Source organism: Talpa europaea (genome assembly GCF_964194135.1).
Source record: "Talpa europaea genome assembly, chromosome: 5".
Classification (NCBI taxonomy): Eukaryota; Metazoa; Chordata; class Mammalia; order Eulipotyphla; family Talpidae; genus Talpa; species Talpa europaea.
In genome coordinates, this window is record NC_140071.1 from 98,656,896 (window position 1) to 98,677,280 (window position 20,385).

Sequence of the window (20,385 nt, forward strand, 5' to 3'; positions counted from 1 at the left end):
ACCTATCTACATAACATGAACTTTCAAGTTCTCACTGAGTGACCATGAGCAAGGTACGTAGCCATGGACAGAAGTTAGTCCCTAGTTGCCCTTCCAGATTCATTCTCCATCCTTCTCTATTTGCAGCGAGCAGGTAACCTTTTTCTCTGCTATCTGGATGGTTTAGGGGATCCCTCCCTTGAGGTCAGGGAGTTGGTCCCTACTCATTCACTGTAGGCCATGATTTTGGTAGTGGGTGATTCCTTATTGTCTCCTTTTAACCCTACCGCAATTGTATAAAGGAGATCAAAGAGATTATTCATTAAAAACTTTATTTAAACCTTTGAAGAGGAGCAGGGAGGTCATTTATTTTTTTCTTACCAAAATTCTGATTGATACGATCTCTTGAAGCCTCATTTTCCTCATCTATTGTAATGGGGTACTGCCTTTTACCTCATTGAGTACGAGTGAGTATTAATGGAGTTAATGCTTATAAAGTACCTAATGCAGAGTAGGCACTTAAGATGTTGTAAGGGCCAGACTGGGCACAGGTGCAGGTTTTCTGATCCCATGCAGACCGGGTAAAGGAGGAGTCAGAGTCCTCAGTGGTTTTGCAGGTCTTTTATTGGGGTTTACCAGGCATATGGCAGGCAGGGGTGCTGGCTGGGGGGCTGGGAGGCTGGGAGGCTGGCAGGCCTGCCAGCCTCCCAGCCCCCAGCAAGTCTTTACTCTATCTGGGCTCTCTGGCGTTCTCTGCTTCTGCTTCGGCTTCTCCTTCAGGTTCTGCTGCTGCTGGCTGGGGCTGCTGGCATCCCCCCGTGACGCCGCCCTTAAAAGCACAGTCTTAGCTCAGCTGAATCCCATCTACCTATGCCCACACCCTATTCCAGGTGCCCACCATCAGGCATGCATTCAGGACAAGGATCCATCATCTATCCTGATGGCGGAAGGGCAGAAAAGCCTGACATTTTCTTTACCCTACAGATGTACTTAATATTCAGTAAGTAGACACTTAACATAAAGTACTTTAATGAGTATTAATATTGCAATATATTAATACAAAATAATGGGTATTAACTCAAAAATGTTAGCTATTTTTAAAAAAAATCTTTATTACTGCTTGCTGATTGTAAATAGAGATGACTTTGGACCACTTCTGATGGAGAATTTTTTTTTAAAGATTTATTCATTAATGCATACAAGAGCTGGGGTATAGGACAGAGGTGTGTGGGTGGGGGGCAAGGGGGTGAGGGGAGTCACCAGAGACAGAGTTGGGGGCAGGACAGGCAGACTAACTGAAATACACTGCTGAGGGGAGCAGCGGGCGAGATAGGAGAGGTCTGCTGTGCCATGCGGGTTAGTTCCCTAGCCAGGGATCAAACTCGTGCTGCAGTGGCTGGCGATAGCTTGATAGCACTATCTTTAACCCCTGTGCCACCAGGGAGGCCCCTGACTGAGAATTAATTTCAGATAGTGATTAGTAGATTATGAAGCCTGAGTCTCACTTTCCCCACTACTCAGTTACCCTGTCCTCTGTTTCCATGAATTGACTCCTTTGTTGCTTTCGATAAATTTGTGATTTTCTTAAGGCTTCCCTTAGTTGAGACCTTTTTTTTTTTTTTTTTCAACATCAAAGCATAAGGTCATTCTGCAGTTTCTCTAAAGAGAATTTTGTGATGACAGGTTCAGGGATTTGGGGTATAGCTCACAGCTGTTGGAATGGAGTTTTTCTAAGATTAATGAAAATCCCCTAAACTGATCCTGGAACACTCTCCCCCAGTAGCCTCAAGTAAGTTGTTTCTTTCTTTGCAACACAACATTTCAGTGAGGGGGTAAAATGAATGGGGAAAGATTAAGAAGACAGATAATACTCAACAGAAAAGAATTTAGTGGGATTAAGTACTAAGTATTTTTTATTCTCTCACTCAGGCTATAATACATTAAAAATTAGTTTGAAAATCAGCTCTGGGGAAATGGAAAATGCTCTTACATCTCAAACTGTCATAAAAGATCAAATAGAATGACTAGAATGGCCTTGATTCAAAGGGCATTTTTAAGATAGCAGTAATAAACAGATTGCAAGTGGTCTAATCAATCACCACCGTGGCCGTCGCTTTGTTTCCATTTAGCCAAATTGTAGTTTAAAACTAAGTTCAAATATTGTCCATGTTGGAGTCTTTTAAAAGCTTTTCTGATGATTTCACTGAAATCAGTCAAAACTCATAGCACTAATTTGGCTCCTTACTATGTAATCCTTCATGACAACTTTTGGATTAATGTGATATAACCGAATTTTTCAGGTAAATTTAGATCCATCATTCAAGGTCATAGAGCTGTTGAGTGGCAGAGCTGATATCTGAGGCTGAGTTTTTCTCTTTTTTCTTTATCATGTGAATCATGACCACAGACCATGACATTCCCCCCATCAAAGATGAGCAAGATAGTTCTTCCCTCAAGAGCTTTGTCTTTCTTCAAGAAAACAAGGAAATGCTTTTAAGTTTGTAAAATAATGATGGGAATTTTCCCCACAGCAATCCTATCACATCCACCTAAACTTTCCAGGCTGTCTCATATACTGAAAATATGTGACACCAGATGTTTTCCCTCCTCATGGCCTTACTTGTACCGGTTTATTCTAGCAATCATCTTGGGTCTATTTCTGTTATCATTCATAAGCATAATTTAGCTTCCTGCCCTCCGCTCTCCCACTGGAAATATACTGAATGGCTCCACATGAACCATGCTGCAGAAGTCAATGTCCCTCTTGTCACACCTATACCTGCCCTGGGGACAGTGTCCTTATAGGGAGGTGGCTTCCTGAGACTTTCTACCTGATGATGATCTCGTTGCAGGAGATTGCTCACTCAGAGCATGAAGACTAAAAAGACAGGTAGGAATTTATGGCCAAATACTTTAACCTTCTCATTCCTACACAGGAAATTGTGGTTACATGTTCAGTTTAGTCCATGAAAGGCTGTGTTCGATGCAGAGGGAATAGAGGGACTGAGCCCCAATTGTCCACAGTAGTAACATGCTCATCAGAGTAACTCATCCCTCCTCATTTGTGCAGGTTGGTGTCCCCAGGAAACTGACTCTGAAAAAGAGATAATTATTCAGGAGACTTGCTGGAAAGTGTTGTCATGATTAATCTACATTAGGGAAAAGGGTGGAAGGAGGAAAGTTTGGGCTGAGGAAGAGGTTGAATAGTATGTAATTACAAAAAAGCATCAGCTGACTCCATGGGAGATCTGAAACTGTGATGCTTTTTCAGAGCTCTCCGAGTTGGGACAAAGGACCCATCCCATAATACCCCTGCTCTGACAAGTTATGAAATTCGGTATACCTATAGGAAAGGTACATGTGGCTCCATGTGACTTTCTCAAGGGATGTGTTATTTCAGAATTTCATTGTTGCTTCTGCTACTATCAGGATGGTCCTTTGGCAGCACAATGTCTAGATCGGCATTAAGTGGGTGGCCTTGGCGTTGGTCCCATGCGTAGCCTACATCCCTCCTGCCATGGCCATTCACTTATGCACCTATTTTTGGCCATTCACTTATGCACCTATTGTGGCAGCACTCAGGTGGCCAATGAAAGAACATGGATGATGTCATTTGACTAAATTGTTCTATTTCCTTTGTTGTTTAATGCCTCTTATGCATTAGATGCTCTTTGATGGCTCTTAATATGTGATATAGAGATATTAACTCTTTGAGTCTATTCCCATACACCCACATGTTCCTAATCTGTTGACCAGCCAGTAAAGCCAGTTATACACTGCCCATGGGTTCATTCCTTAGTGTTTGGGTTTCTATAAGAAAATATCCTAAACAGGTATTTGTTTCTCGTAGTTTCAGAGGCTGACAAGTCCAAGATCATAGTGCCAGCAGATCACATTCATTGAAAACCCACTGTCTGATTTCATATAGCTCTCTTTGTTACATGGCCTTGCTTGGTTTATGCATGTGGAAAGAAAGTGATGTCAGGTATCTTCCTCTTTTTATAAGGGCATTAATCCCATTAAGAGAGTCCCAACTTTATGGCCTAATCTAATTCTAATAATCTCCCAAAGACCCACCTCCAAATGCCATCACATTGGCAATTAGATCTTTAACATTAATTTTGGGAATTCAGCTCATAGAATCACATATGTATTCCAACTTTGGGCTACTTTTATTTCTACACAAAGTAAATTACTAAGTGCACTCTTCAAAAGTCTACCCTTTGGGACATTGGAAGGCCTTCTTACTTCTGTCTTTCAGGACCACCCATGAATGGAGCTTCAGTGAAACTGTTGTCAATTTTTGACATTTTGATTGACACATCCATGAACTCATTTTTCCACAGGGGTTGGACCAATCTACAGTATCATCAAGTATGAGGGTTTAAAAATTGTGTAGTTTTCCACTGTGGATGGCATGAACTCGATTCTGGACACAAATGCCTACATTGTAATCTTCTATTCAGATTTTCCATAAACTCTACACAGTGTCTTTTTCCACCACTGACCCCTCTAACACCATAAGGTCTGCTGTGTCATAATGACAAGAAGCCAGACAACTTGCATTGAAGCAGAGCTCTGCTGTTGAACACATTCATGTTCAGCTGACATCCTTTCATTCCCCCAGTTTACTGGTTGGAGCAATATTCACAGATATGGAATATTCATCCTCCAGCCACCCTAAAGTCCACTGGACATTGGCTTCCTTCTTTTGGGGGAATGCATGATGAAATAATGTATCTTTTGTTTTTTAAAGGAAGTCCTGGCATGCCGTGGACATTTCACTGAGAGGGCAAACTCCTGAATCTTCATAGGATTTATCTTACCCTTTAATGTACTTGCCACCTGTCATTAATCTAGTCAGATTAGCATGATGTCATCAACATAGTGGGCCAGGGTGAAATTCTAGCGGAATGTCAGACTATGTTATATCAGCAGAAAAGGGAGTAAACCTAATCCTGATGCTATGTAAATATACCATTTATAGTATATAAATAATATAGCAAATAGCATACAAATATTTATAGTAAATAATACTATATACATAGCATATTTATAATATATTGTAATCTGTTCCAAGTGAATGCAAACTGTTTATTTCTGTTCTTCCTTTCTGATGGGAATAGTCACCACATTAATGATCGTATACCATGTGGCTGAGGATGTGTTAATATGCTCTATCAAAGACACCACACCTGGTGCAATGTACAATTAGTTCAAATATCTGCTTTATCTTGTAGTAGATTCAACCTTGTAGTAATTTCAGGACCTGTCTGGTTTTGTGTTGGTCAGAGTGGTGAATTAAATGGAGATATAATGAAGATCATTATACCTGCATCCTTTAGTCTATAAGAGTGGTGTTAATCTCTGCCATCTTCCCCATGATGCAACACTCTTTGAGCCAGAAATGGGCCAGGGTGTTGTGTCACATGCCAGAGTATCAGTACCGGCTCACTCCCTGTGTCTAATCACTCCTCAAATGTGTAGGTACTGCTCTTTCTTTATTTTATTTGTTTATTTTTTTTAAAAAAAAATTTATTTATTTATACAAGCACTGGGCACAGTCAGAAGCGCAGGAGGGTGAGAGCATTCACCAGAGCCAGAGCAGGGACCAGAACAGGCAGACTGACGAAGTACACTGCTGAGGGGAGCAGCGGGCTGCAGGAGAGGTCTGCGCACCATGTGGGACCCTCGCCGGCAGCCGGGGATCGAACCGGCGCTGCAGAGGCTGCAGGCAGCTTCGCAGCCCAGCGCTCAACTGCTGCGCCACCGGGGAGGCCCTCTTTCTTTAATCTATACTTTCCTTAGCAAATGACCATAGGTCTGTTTGGAGTAGTCTGAAAAGAATCATTTCCATATGCACATCCTGTGATATTGGAGGGACTAATTTTCCTGGAACTACCCTTACTCAGGCAATAATTTATGGGACCAAAAAATGGACTCAGGTTCAAACACTGGGAAGGAGATCATAAATCTTTATTGTCAAGGCTGACATTGAACCGCTGTCTGTCCATCTTGATATTTTTGTGGTAGAGACTGAACAGTACCTTAGTTGGCAACCCCCCATTCTTGCCATATGGATGACAGTTACTGTACCATCTCCATAGCTCCTGTGGTTCAGATCCCTTGGTTCCTTGTGTCCTTGCTGCTCACTATGATAATTATGTCCTCCATACTTCTGGTATTTAAGTGCTGCCACTTTGCTTCTATTATTTCTAGAACCCCATTTTATGGGGGCACCCAGGTCTGTAATAGCCTCTCCTCCAAGTGTCCTGAGCTACAGAGGAGAACATATCAGGGATGCTACTGGCCTTCTCAGAGGCAGCTCTGATATTCTGGAATATCCTCCAGGGTTTCCCACCAAATGTATTTGTATGATAGGGTGTTCTGTATTGTAGTATATGCCCACTTTTATGAAGCTTTTTTTTCTAAGATTTATTTATTTATGTATACAAGAACTGGGGTACAGGCCAGAGGTGCGGGGGTGGGGAGGCTGAGAGGATTCACAAGAGACAGAGTGGGGAACAGAGCAGGCAGACTGACTGAAATACACTGCTGAGGAGAGCAGCGGGCGAGACAGATGTCTGGTGCGCCATGTGGGTAGCTCCCTGGCGGGGGGGTCAAACTCATGCTCCAGAAGCTGGGGATAACTTTACAGTGCTGTGCTTAACCCCTTGCGCCACCAGGGAGGCTCTTTTATGAAGCCTTTGATCCCTTCTTTCTCTGTCTGCCACAACAAATTTGGCAGTTCCATTTGATTTAGGAGCTTCAAGAAAAGTTCAGACTAAGCCATTCTAGGAATGTACTGCTTTAGGGTCCTTGCCACGCTGTTTCCTGTATCCTAGAAAAGCATTCCCACAATGGTAAATTCTGTCTTACCCTACTGTATTCCCTAACCACCCCCACCCCTTGATCTGGCACTGTTAGGGTTTGTATCACGTGCACTCTCAGTACATACAGGCACATATTACTAGGTCTACAGGTCCTTTCCTACCTTAGCAGGCCCGGCCCTCTTGCTGCGAGCTCACTCTGCTGATTGGCCTGGTGGCAGGTGAATTAGAGACAGAGAGACCACAGGAGGCACCTTATCTTGCAGGGCCTGTGGAAACGTGCTGCCTCCAACAGCTCTCCACCTCTGCCCATGCAAGGTCCCAGTGGATTCTGAGGGTATTATATTTTCAAGAGCATCAACTCAGATATCCGCGTCTTAGTTTTCAGGGTTCCATTATTGCAGACCTGGCTAAGAGAGTTCATCCTTCTCTGGAGTTCTGCTTGTTATGATTAAGTGCTGGACCTGGTCCTCTGATTTTGCTGCTTTTTGCCAGCAGGAGAGAATCTTTTAATGACATTAGGCCTCCTGGTTTTCCTGTCTATAATCATTAATTATTAATTTTATGCCTTCTATTATCACCAAATGCCTCCAGCAATAGCCATCCAATTTTTTTTTAGAATTACTAGTTCCCCCATATTTCTCATATGTCTGATACATTGTACCTCCTAGTGCATTTCCTTCTACCAGTTGTCATCCACCCAATTCACAACAGGTAGAAGCATTCACAGTTGCATTGCTACATTGTGCAGGGGCTGTGCATGCACCCCACCTTGATCAGTAATGTGATCCTCATTGCCAGCTGATTGGCTCTGGATCCGACTCCGGAACCTGCTTTTTAGCCTTGGCTTCTTGAACAAATTTTGGTACCTAGTTTGCAGGTCAATCTCCTTGGTAAACACACTAACACGGAGATTAGCAAGCAGAATGCATATTTGGAAGTGTTTTCAGGATTAAAAGTTGTGGGGGTAGGATGGGGAGAGATTATGCATAAACAGGATTATGCAGAGGGAGAAGCTGAACATAAATCAATCACTCCAAAGATCTCTTTGGCCCCACAGGAAGCTCTGACACTGAGATGATCATTCAGATTTGACTGGACTTAGGAGATAGGGGTAGACATGTACACCCTTCATTAACTAGTCCTTGGATATCAGATGCCCCTGGGAAAGGAGTATGAACGTGGGTGAAGGCAATTCCAGACACTGTCAGCACCGCCAGCCACCCGCCCAGCACTGGGGGAACAGGTGTTTCAGTCCTGAGGGTGGACCTGTGGCCCAGCATCGCCACACTGCCTCGCTTCCTCAACTCATTGCGCCGCCTGGGCCACTTCTCGAATATAATACTTCCACCTAAATCCTTGGGTCAGAAAGAACCTGTGAACTAAAACAATCTCCCACAAGACTGAGCAATTTTAAGGCTGGTCAAAAGTAGTAAATATAGTGATTATTAAGTATCACACTAATAACTAACATTTGGAGTATATTTTATAGGTAACAATTCGCAACCTCTGTTTCCTCAGGTCTTAAGTGAGGGTGTGTACCAGATGAGTACTAGGACACCTTCCAACTCAAATGTTCTGCCATCTCCTTTGTCTGCTCAAGCTTGTATCACAGCTTAAGCTCCTGCCTCTCATGGCTCCTAGGACTTTGTGCTTCCCAGCAGGAGGATGGAGCAGGAAATGTCTTCCCAGGTCCTTCACTTTAGAAGGGCACCCATTCTATTAAATCAGAGAAATGGCAATGAGCTGGGGCCTTACACAGAGTTCCAAGGGAGATATTTCCCCTTTTGCTGAGGTCTAGTGGCTCTGAAGGGGGAGTCACCCTTAAAGGTGGGATGTTGATAAATAAATATGCTCCCCCAAGTTATCGGTGGCTAGTGACTAGAGACTAGAAATGAGAAGCATCTCCTAAATTTGCCCCTTTTACCCCCAGGGATAAAAATGTCAACAGTGTTTCTGCTGAGAAGATATAGGAGGATAATCCTTGAGTCTTTGCAATTTCACCCCCTATAAAGGAAAGACAGGGTAGGTACACAGAGTCAGCTGTTGAGGCAGGTTGTGTGAGAGGGGAAGGAGCTAGAGATGATCCACATTATGAATTTCTATATACACAGACACATTCTTGGCTTGTTCACATTCAGTTCGGCAGAGTTAGAGGATCTTGTGAAGCCTTGACTGAAGTTGTCACAAGCTCTTCCCACTCCAGAAAGTTATGCATTGATGTGAGTCAGAGTGTAACAAGCTGTAGTTCTTCCAAAATTTCTTAAGGCAAAGGCAGAGATAATCTGTCAAGTAGAAGAGCCTTTCATTTAGTTCTCACTGCTTATTTATTTTGAGTTTAAAATAATAAAGTTGATTAAGTGAAAGGAAAGTCAACATTGAGGGCAAGAGTAGAAATGTCAGCACAGTGAATACTTCCAAACTGCTTTAGCTCCCTGGTGGACACCCTTCTAATGATGAACTTAGTTGATAGATTTTGTCAAACTATAGCTGCTAGTTTTAGGGAATATCACCCAGCTAGTACTGAATCTCAGCCAGATGAAAGAAAGGCTCTTGTCATGCAGAACAAGTCACATATTTTCAGAAAAGCCTGGATCATGGTTTGGAAAAATCAGTTGCTAAGACGTTTTTCTGTTTTTGAAATACATGAGGGGTGCAGCATTTCAGTGGGCTCCCAGAATACCATGTGGCTTTTCTCTTCAGTAATTATGAAAGGTTGTGCTGGATCCCAAGTATTTTAATTGGTGTCTGCTCTAGAACTCGGTTTACTTTGTGCTCATGTGCTCGTGTATTGAATTAAGAGAAAAGAGACACATATCTTAATAGCCCAGACTAAATCTCTACACCTTAACAGTTCCATGATAAAAGAGAATTCTATTTCCATTGTCCAAAGTTAATGGCTCCAGGGAATTCTGAGTACAGAAAGGACTATTAATAGGTGCTTATGCTTTCCTTGTTCAGTCTTAAAGCCTAGGTTTTCACATTTACATTTTTATCAAGTTTAACAGACAAATCTTACACTAATATTTATGTAAACATTAATTTCTCTTACCTGATGTTTAAATGATGTTTAGCTCTAGTCCAACAAATAAAACTGATCTTAAATAGTTCATTTTCAAAATTTGTTGTATAAGTTCCTTTGAAGATTTTATAATAAATCTCTTACTGAAATGTTACATTTTTTTTTTTTAGGTATTTCAAATGCTTGGTAAAACAAAATTACAATCAAGTCTTCTTGGCTACTTAAGAAAATCTTATTAATCAAGTACAAAAAATTTTGCATTTTTGCATGTTGAGTTTTCTTAAGTTGTCTAATAGACTCAAAATTGATATTAAATAAACATTTCAGTTTGAACTCACATAGTTAAGTTATACACTTCAAATTGAAATTGTTTCCTGAGAAAAATATCTGATGATTTTTTTTTATGCTTTGTAACTACATGAGTTTGATTTATTCTGTCATCTCTAAATGTAATTCAAAAACTTCCTGGTTTGTAAAATCACTTCGTCAATAAGGAGAGTTCACGTAAATGGCCAGATATTGTGGAAGAAATAAAGTGGATACATCCCAGGGATATTAAGGAGCTGGGACTACCTCCATGCTGAATGATTTAAAGAGGAAACTTTGAGAGAGGCTCAAGTTTAATGATTAGTAGAACCAAAATTTTCTGGAGTAAGGAGTATCAGAGGAGAAAAGGATGTAGAAAGGATATGAATTTTATGGTAAAAAGATACCTTAGCAGTTGTCTAAATCACTCTTCTCATTTATAGGTAAGGAAACTGAGACTCAGAAAGCAAGTGATTTTAATAAGAAACCTTAAAGAATAGCCTATTCCAATGTACATATCTTGAGACTGGCATACACATTTCTCCAGATACACTCCTTTTTAGGATTTCTGTCTCAAAAATGGACAGGTTGAAGTGGGATTCTGCTAGAAGTCATTCTCCTTTTCTTGCCAGTACTGAAATAGTGACAAAGCAGACAGTAAGCTTACAAGATTTCGCTCAGAAACTGAGATCATACAAGATAAGAATTTTTTTTTTTTAAACTAAGTTTATAAGTCAAGCAGATAGAAAGTATGCACAACAACCAAGTTGTCATTTGCCTTTGGTAAATGCCATGCCCTATCACCAGGTTTGCAAGTTAGCTATGAGGACAGATGACAGATGACAAAATCTTCCATTTTATCCCAAGGTTTCAGGGCACAAAGCAGCATTTTGTTACTAATATATGTTGACTTTGGCATTTGCCAAAACCCAGCCTCAAATTTTGGCCAAGTTTTTTCCAAAGTCACACAAACCTTTCACTGAATTGGTTGGATGTTCTTATTAGTCATAAACCAACACTGAGGTTCCAGTTCTGTTTTGAGGAATTCAGGGGTGCAAACCTGAGCTCATGCAAATTGAAGGGACCAGAAAGAATTAGGAGACTTCCTTAATTTTAATCTTCCTTGGAATTTTAGCGTTTACCAGAAAAAAAAAAACCTTCCTAATTCTTCTCAATGTGACAAAAGACCTGGAAGGAACTCCAAGACCCCTTTCAGTCAATAGAGTTTAGAACTGACCAGTTTCTAAGAATCACAGGCATTCATAGGAAGTAGAACCACACCTTCAAGGAATCAACAGGTTACACATACAAGAGTCTCACTTAGAATGCCTTAGGAAAAAAAATGCCTCTTTTATAATCCTATAAGAGTAGTCAGATAACAAGGGGCCATGCATAAGGGAGGTTTAAAATTTTTGCTTTTGACAAGTAGAAAAAAATAATTACTCCAAAGTCTTGAATTCAAGTCAGAGTAATTGTGAATCTCTAAACTCCAGTTATGCCCTCATTGCAATTTAGATTTTTCTGATTGTCATTAACCTTAATGAAAAGTGTGCATCTTCATATAAATGTATCTTAGGTGGGAGAATGTGAGGAGGTACTTTAAAAGAAATAAAGTGCTGGGGCCTCCCTGGTTGCCTAGGGGTTAAGTCTCAACACTACCACCATGATGGCCCACTGCAAGAGAAGATCCCTGGCCAGGGAGCTACCCACATGACGCAGCAGACCTCTCCTGCCTCGCCTGCTGCCTCGGCAGTGTATTTCAGTAGATCTGCCTGTTCTGCTCCCCACTCTGTCTCTGGTGAATCCTCTCACCCCTCCGATCCCCATATCTCTGGCCTACACCCAAGTTCTTCCACGCAAAAATAAATAAAAATCTTAAAAAAGAGAGAATTTGCTAGTTATTTCTATTTTTCTTTTATTCCACCAAACTCCAAGTACCTGTCAGCCTCCCTTTGCCACCCCCTCTACCCTTCCCCTATTCCCTCTGATAACCATTATCTTTGTTTTGCAGAGTTCAAATTTTTATTCCTTCTATTGTATGTCTGGTTTTTGGGTATTTATATTCCTCAGATGAGTGAGATCACCCAAAATCTGTCTTTCACATTTTGACTGATTTCACTCAATACTATCACCTCAAGATCCATTTCCTTGTGTCTTCTTTTATTTTCTTTAACAGAGTTTTATAGTTTTCATTGAAAAGGTCCTTCACTTCCTTCATTAAGTTTATTCCCAGGTATTTCATTCTTTTTGGTATGATTGTAAATAGAACTGCATTCCTTATTTCCCATTCTTCTGATACTTCTGTGGATTTTTGTGTATTGATTTTGTATTCTGCTGTTACAGTATTCCTTTGTTATCTAGAAGTTTTTTTTGTAGAATCATTCGGTTTCTCCAAATAAATTAGCATGTCATCAGTTTCATTTCTTTTCCAATTTGGACTCTTTTGTGTCTTTTTCTTTCCTAATTGCTAGAACTTCCAAGTTGAATAACAGTGGTGATAGTGGACATCCCTGTCTTGTTCCTGATCTTAGTGGAAGTATTTTCAGCTTCTCACCATCAAGAATGATACTGGCTGTGGGTTTTCTCTCTTTTCTGCATAAACATAGCCAATAGCTTGTCAATGTTGTTTATTTTTCCAACACCCCTACTCCTGGTTTCACTGATCTTTTAGGCTTATTTTCATTTTCTATTTCACTGATTTCTGCTCTAATTTTTATTATTTCTTGCCTTCTACTGGCTTTTGGGTGCTTTTGATGTTTTTTTCTAGTTTCTTCAACTGCAGGATTACATTTCTAAATTGAGATCTTTCTTTCTTTCTTTCTTTCTTTCTTTCTTTCTTTCTTTCTTTCTTTCTTTCTTTCTTTCTTTCTTTCTTTCTTTCTTTCTTTCTTTCTTTCTTTCTTTCTTTCTTTCTTTCTTTCTTTCTTTCTTTCTTTCTTTCTTTCTTTCTTTCTTTCTTTCTTTCTTTCTTTCTTTCTTTCTTCTTTCTTTCTTTCTTTCTTTCTTTCTTTCTTTCTTTCTTTCTTTCTTTCTTTCTTTCTTTCTTTCTTTCTTTCTTTCTTTCTTTCTTTCTTTCTTTCTTTCTTTCTTTCTTTCTTTCTTTCTTTCTTTCTTTCTTTCTTTCTTTCTTTCTTTCTTTCTTTCTTTCTTTCTTTCTTTCTTTCTTTCTTTCTCTTTCTTTCTTTCTTTTTTTATGTGGGCCTGTCTTGCTATGAATCTCCCCTGTAGTAAATGCCTTGAAAGCATCCCATAGAGTCTGGTAGCTTGTCTCTCCATTTTCATTAATTTCTAGAATTTTTTTAATCTCTGCTTTGATTTCTTCATTGACCCAAGAGTTGTTCAGAAGCATTTTGTTTAGTCTCCACATGTTTTGGTTTGTTCCAGGATTCCTTTTATGGTTAACTTATAGCTTTATAGCTTTGAGATCTGTGAAGATGCTTGATATAATTTCTATTTTGTATATTTTCTGAAACTTATTTTATGTCCTAGTATGTGATCTATTCTTGAAAATGTTCCATTCTTGAAAATGTTCCTTGAAAATGTACACCGGAGAAGAATGTATATTCAGTGCTTTAAGGATCAAAAACTGTAAGTGTCCAGTAAGTCCATCTGTTCTAATACTTCATTTAAGTCTTTTATTTCTTTGTTAATTTTCTGACTGGGTGTCAGTGGTGTATTGAAGTCTCCTACAATATTTTTATTTGTGTTGATAAGTTGTTTTAGATCAGTTAATTGTTGCTTTATATGGGTACTCCTATATTTGGAGCATAAATATTAGGAGATATATTTTCTTGGTGAGTTGTTTCCTTCATCATTTTATAGTGTCTGTTTTTGTCATTGATTACCTTTTTAAGTTTAAAGTGTAGCTTATTGAATATGAGAATAGCAGTCCCTGATGTACTCTTTGAGTTATTAGTATGACCTTATTTTTAGTTTGTTTTTATCTTTCAGTTTAAATTAGATCTCTTGTAAACAAAGTATTGATGGCTAGAATTTTGCACCCACATTGTTATTCTATGACTTTTTAGTGGTGAATTCAGACCATACACATTTAAGGTGACTATTCATAAGAACTGTCATTTTGTTTTTAATTGTTATATTATTCCCTTGTTTCTTTTTACCTTTATTCTTTCTTAACGTCTTTCCTTAGTATTTCTATAATTTTCTTTGTTTCTTTGTCTGTGGGTGTCTGTTCTAGATTTTTGGTTAGTGGTTACCATGTGGTTTTACTTAAATTCTCATACTTTAGGTCCTTTATGAGAGCTGGTGTCTGCTCTCCAACATTTAACTATACTGATTCTACCCATTTCTTCCTGTCTCTTAGTGCTTGGTGTTGTTGACTCATAGTATTCCTGCTCATGTTACTGGTGTTATATTGCTGTGTCATTTTCTTAAGGAGTTTGTGCTTCAGTTTTTCATTTTTTGTGTGGAAGAACTCCTTTTAGAATTACTTGAAGAACAGATATGATGGTGGCAAACTCCATTATCTTCTGTTTGAATGAGAAAACCTTTATCACACCTTCAAACTTAACTGATAATTTGGCAGGATAGAGAATTCTTGGCTGGCGTTTCTACTCCTATTTCTTTTTCTTGCCCATCTGGGAGGTCAATCTTTCTTTGGCTTCCTCTTCTAATGGAGTCTGAGAGTTCTTATACAGTTTCCTCATTTTTATTGGTCTTGATGCTGTCTTCTAAATATGTAACTTTTTAATTGAATCTTCTACAACTAAGATTCTTCTCCATTTTAATTTCATTTAAAAGACCATCTAGGGCCTCCCAAGTAGCGGAGCGGTTGAGCGCTGGGCTGAGAGGCTGTCTGAGGCCTCTGCAGCGCCAGTTCGATCCTCAGCTGGCTGGCGAGGGTCCCACATTGCACGCAGACCTCTCCTGCCGCACCCACTGCTCCCCTCAGCAGTGTATTTCTTCAGTCTGTCTGTTCTGCTCCCTGCTCTGGCTCTGGTGAATTCTCTCACACTCCTGCGCTTCTGACTGCACCCAGGGCTTGTACAAATAAATAAATAAATCTTTAAAAATAAAAAAATAATAATAATAAAGACCATCTAAGTTTGTCTTTATTTCATTCAGAATCTCTTTAGGGCAGAATTCTCTTTGTTCATGGATCTCCTTTCTTCTTTTTTTTTTAATAAGATTTATTTATTCATGCATACAAGAACTCGGATGCAGGCCAGACCTGTGGGAGGGTGAGAGGATTCACCAGAGACAGAGTGGGGAACAGAACAGGCAGACTGGGGGGGGCGGAGCAACATGGTGGCGAGGAGACACTGCGAGTAAGATCTCCCATTAAAAAAAGTTAATAGGGAGGAAAAGCGGCAGGTCCCAGTGAGAACTGGGACACGGAAGATAAACGGACGACTCCAGCAAACTGCCCGAAGAAGAAAGTTGCCATAAAAGAGGACCAGAAGGGAGGGAAGCGCAGAACCCTGCTCCCCTCCCCCGCCCACAAAGTCGGCACTCTCCGACCGGCAGAGAGGAGGGAAACAACAAACCAAAACGGCCAACAAGAAAAACGGATGCAGCAAGTGGGACTGTGAGTGGAAAGGAACTATTTCAGCCACCACACCCCGTGAACGGGAGCTGTGGAGAACCCTGCAGGATCCGCCGCGGAGGTGAGCTCCAGGCGCCATTAAAGAGAGCCCCGCCCCCCAGGAGGAGACCAGCACCAGCACACAGCCCCGGCCGCCCGGTAACCTTGCGCGGAAAGCGGCGCGCGGAAAAAGCAGACGCGGATCCGGATCGGATCGCAGCTGCCCAGGTCCCTGCGCCTGCGACCTAGGCTTGCGGGGAGACCGGGGAGGCCCTCCCTGAGTGAGCAGGAACAAGGCGCCCAGGCAGGGAAGCGGGATTCAAAAGGCGCCATTCCTGCGCCACTGATCTGGGCTACAGCCCGCGTCCTGGAACTGAGGGCTTTGGAACTGAGACCCGGGGCACGAAATTAGGGGCGTGGGTTCCCCACGACGGTGGGGCACAAGGCAGACACAGCACCCCAAAGCCGTTGAGGTGTACCCTACCATCCCCGCTCTGCTCCCTGTCCCACGGGGTGGAAAATCAGCTCCCCAAGGGCACTAGGAGAGATCTCTGGCGCCACCTAGTGACTTGAAGGCAGCACAGGCTCCTGAAGGAGCTACTGGCCAGCTGGGGAGTTAGCCCACACCAGGCCCCTTCCGAACAAGTAGTCTGAGCCCACAGGGAGAGCGAGCACCCACAGCCGGGGCAGACCAGGTGCGCAGAAGAGTGTGCCTGAGACCAGACGCGCAGGGAGTGTGTCCCACATCACCATTTTAGAACAGGGACATTTCTTCAGTAAAGACTACCTGCAGAAGGCTTCCTCAGGAGCCAGAGGTGAGCGGGGGAAGTTCGCCCACGCCAGACCCCCTCTGGCCTGCAGTCCAAGCCCAGAGGGGAGCAGGAACCCACCGCCGGGGCAGACCAGGCGCACAGGGGAGTGTGTCCCCACATCGGCATTTTAGAACAGGGACCTTTCTCCAGTAAAGACTGCTTGAAACTGACAGATGACTCCTGGAGGAACCAGAGGGGAACAGAGAAGCCCACCCAAGATGCCGACCAGTCCCAACAACACAGTGTCCCAACGCATACGGCAAATTAGAAAACAGACAGTAGGGAGGAGAAGAACCACACGCAACCTAGCAACTCTCCAGAGAAAAAGCACACCACAAAAAGAAAACCAGCCCCCAGATTGCAACGACAATAACTTGGAAGAATTTCTGAGCCTTCCAGAAAGAGAATTTAAAATTGCCGTGATTAATAAACTGACAGAAGTCATAAAGGAAAACAATGATAAGGGAAAAATAATCAACCATCAGAAGAATGCAATTGAGTCCCTAGAGAGGGAAAACAATGGTCAGAAGAAAGAAATTGAGTCCCTAAAGAGGGAAGTAAAAGAAATGCAGGAGATCAAAGAATTAATGGAAGAACTAAAGAATTCTGGGAAAAGCAATGAAAGCAGAATAGATGAAATGGAAGAACGAATAAGTAATCTCGAAGACACAGAAATAAAAAGAACCAAAACAGAAAAGGAAAGAGAAGTACGAAGGAAAAAGAACGAAGAAAGACTTCGGGAACTATCTGACTCCATGAGGAAAGGAAATATAAGAGTTATAGGAATAGCAGAAGGAGAGGAGAGAGATGTAGGAACAGAGAAAATATTCAAACAGATAATTGAAGAGAACTTCCCAAATGTGAAGAAGGAGCTGAAAATTGATATACAAGAAGCAAGAAGAACACCAAACTTCCACGACGAAAGGAAAAATACAGCAAGACACATAATAGTAAAGCTCCCAAGAATCCAGGACAAGGAAAAAATAATGAAGCTGGCAAGAGGGAAGAAACAGATAACATTCAAGGGAAAGCCAATCAGGCTGACATCAGACTTCTCCGAAGAAACACTACGGGCAAGGAGAGAGTGGAGGGACATAGTCAACAGACTCCAAGAAAACAGATGCCAACCAAGAATACTCTATCCCGCAAAGCTCTCCTTCCTCTTTGAAGAAAGAATATGGACCTTCCCAGACAAACAGAAACTCCGGAATTTCATTGCAACTAAACCCCCACTCCAAAAAATACTACAAGGAGTCCTAAAGCCAGAACCTCAGAGGGACGAATAACAATGAAAGAAGGCCAAAAAAAAAAAAGTTATTAAAAGAATAAATAAAATCAAAGGAAAGACAAACACAATGGCAAATACAGATGCTAACATATCAATATTAACTCTAAATGTAAATGGACTAAACTCTTCAATAAAAAGACACAGAGTTGCAGCCTGGATTAAGAAACAAAACCCAACCTTTTGCTGTCTCCAGGAAACACATTTAGCTACAAAAGATAAAAATAGGCTCAAAGTTAAAGGATGGAAAACAATCCTACAAGCAAATGGACCAAAAAAGAAAGCAGGAACAGCTATACTTATATCAGATAAAACAGATTTCAAACTCAAAAAGATAAAAAGAGACCCCAATGGTCACTACATTATGATCAAGGGGACAATACTTCAAGAAGAAATAACACTCATTAACATATACTCACCAAACGAAGGAGCACCAAAATATATCAGACAACTGTTGTCCTCTCTGAAAACAGACATCAGAGAAAACACATACGTAGTGGGAGACTTCAACACACCACTATCAACAATGGATAGATCAACAAGACAAAAAATAAGTAAAGAAACCAAAGCTCTAAATAAGGACCTAGAGCAATTAGGCTTAACAGACATCTATAGAACACTAAACCCCAAAAAAACGGAGTACACATTTTTCTCAAGCGCACACGGATCATTCTCCAGGATCGATCACATACTGGGGCACAAGACAAACATCAACAGATACACCAAGATTGAAATCATATCAACCATCTTTTCTGACCATGAAGGCATCAAACTAGAAATAAACCATAAAAAGAAGGCAAGGAACTTTCCTACCTCATGGAGATTAAAAGCCACACTACTGGAAGACCATTGGACTAATGAGGAGATCAAAGAAGAAATTAAAAAATTTTTTGAATTGAACGACAAGGAGGACACCAATATCCTAAATGTATGGGATGCAGCAAAAGCAGTAATAAGAGGAAAATATATAGCAATAGAAGCTCACATCAAGAAACAAGAAAGAACGCAAAGAAACAACCTAATCTCGAAGCTCAAAGATCTAGAAAAAGAACAACAAAAAAAACCCAAAACCAGCAGAAGAAAAGAAATAATAAAAACCAAAGCAGAAATAAATGAAATTGAAACTAAAAAAACAATCCAAAAGATCAATGAAACCAAGAGCTGGTTCTTTGAAAAAAATCAATAAAATAGACAAACCCCTAGCCAGGCTCACAAAGGAAAAAAGGGAGAAAGCACAAATAAACAGGATCATCAATGAAAGAGGAGAAATCACAACGGACACAGCAGAAATCAAAAGAATAATCAGTAACTACTATGAACAGTTATATGGATACAAGTTTAACAATCTAGAGGAGATGGGCAAATTCCTACAACTCTACAATCACCCAAAGCTAGATAAAGAAGAAATAGAACACCTAAACAGACCAATTACAATTAGCGAAATTGAAATGGTAATCAAAAACCTCCCCAAAAACAAAAGCCCAGGACCTGATGGATTTACAAATGAATTCTACCAAACATTCAGAGACGAATTGGTGCCTATCCTTCACAAACTCTTCCAAAAAATTGAGAAGGAAGGGACAATACCAAACACGTTCTATGAAGCCAACATTACACTAATACCAAAACCGAACAAGGACAACACAAAAAAGGAAAACTACAGGCCAATCTCCCTAATGAACACTGATGCAAAAATCCTCAATAAAATTTTAGCTATCAGAATCCAACAATGTATCCATAAGATAATTCACCACGACCAAGTAGGATTCATTCCAGGGACACAAGGATGGTTTAACATCCGAAAATCAATCAATGTTATCCAACACATCAACAAAAAGAAATATAAAAACCATATGATAATATCAATAGATGCTGAGAAAGCTTTCGACAAAGTGCAACACCCATTCATGATAAAAGCCCTTGAAATTCTTGGGATACAAGGAACATACCTCAACATCATAAAGGCCATCTATGACAAGCCAACAGCCAGTATCATTCTCAATGGTGAAAAGCTGAAAGCAATTCCATTAAGATCTGGAACAAGACAAGGATGTCCACTCTCACCACTGCTTTTCAATATAATACTGGAAGTCCTAGCCAGGGCAATAAGACAAGAGAAAGACATCCAAGGAATCCAAATAGGAAAAGAAGAAGTCAAACTATCACTATTTGCAGACAATATGATATTATACATAGAGAACCCCAAAAACTCCACAGAAAAGCTAATTCAACTCATCAATCAGTTCAGTAAAGTGGCAGGATACAAAATCAACACGCAAAAGTCAGTAGCCTTCCTATACACAAACAATAAATCTGAAGAAGAAGAAATCAAAAAAACCATCCCTTTTGTTATTGAAACAAAAAAAATCAAATATTTGGGAATAAATCTAACAAAAGAGGTAAAGGACCTATACAAAGAAAACTATAAAACACTGTTAAAAGAAATAGAAGAAGACACAAAGAAATGGAAAGACATCCCCTGCTCATGGATTGGAAGAATAAACATTATTAAAATGGCCATCCTTCCAAAAGCAATATACAGATTCAATGCTATTCCAATCAAAATTTCAATGTCATTCTTCCAAGAAATAGAACAATTATTGATG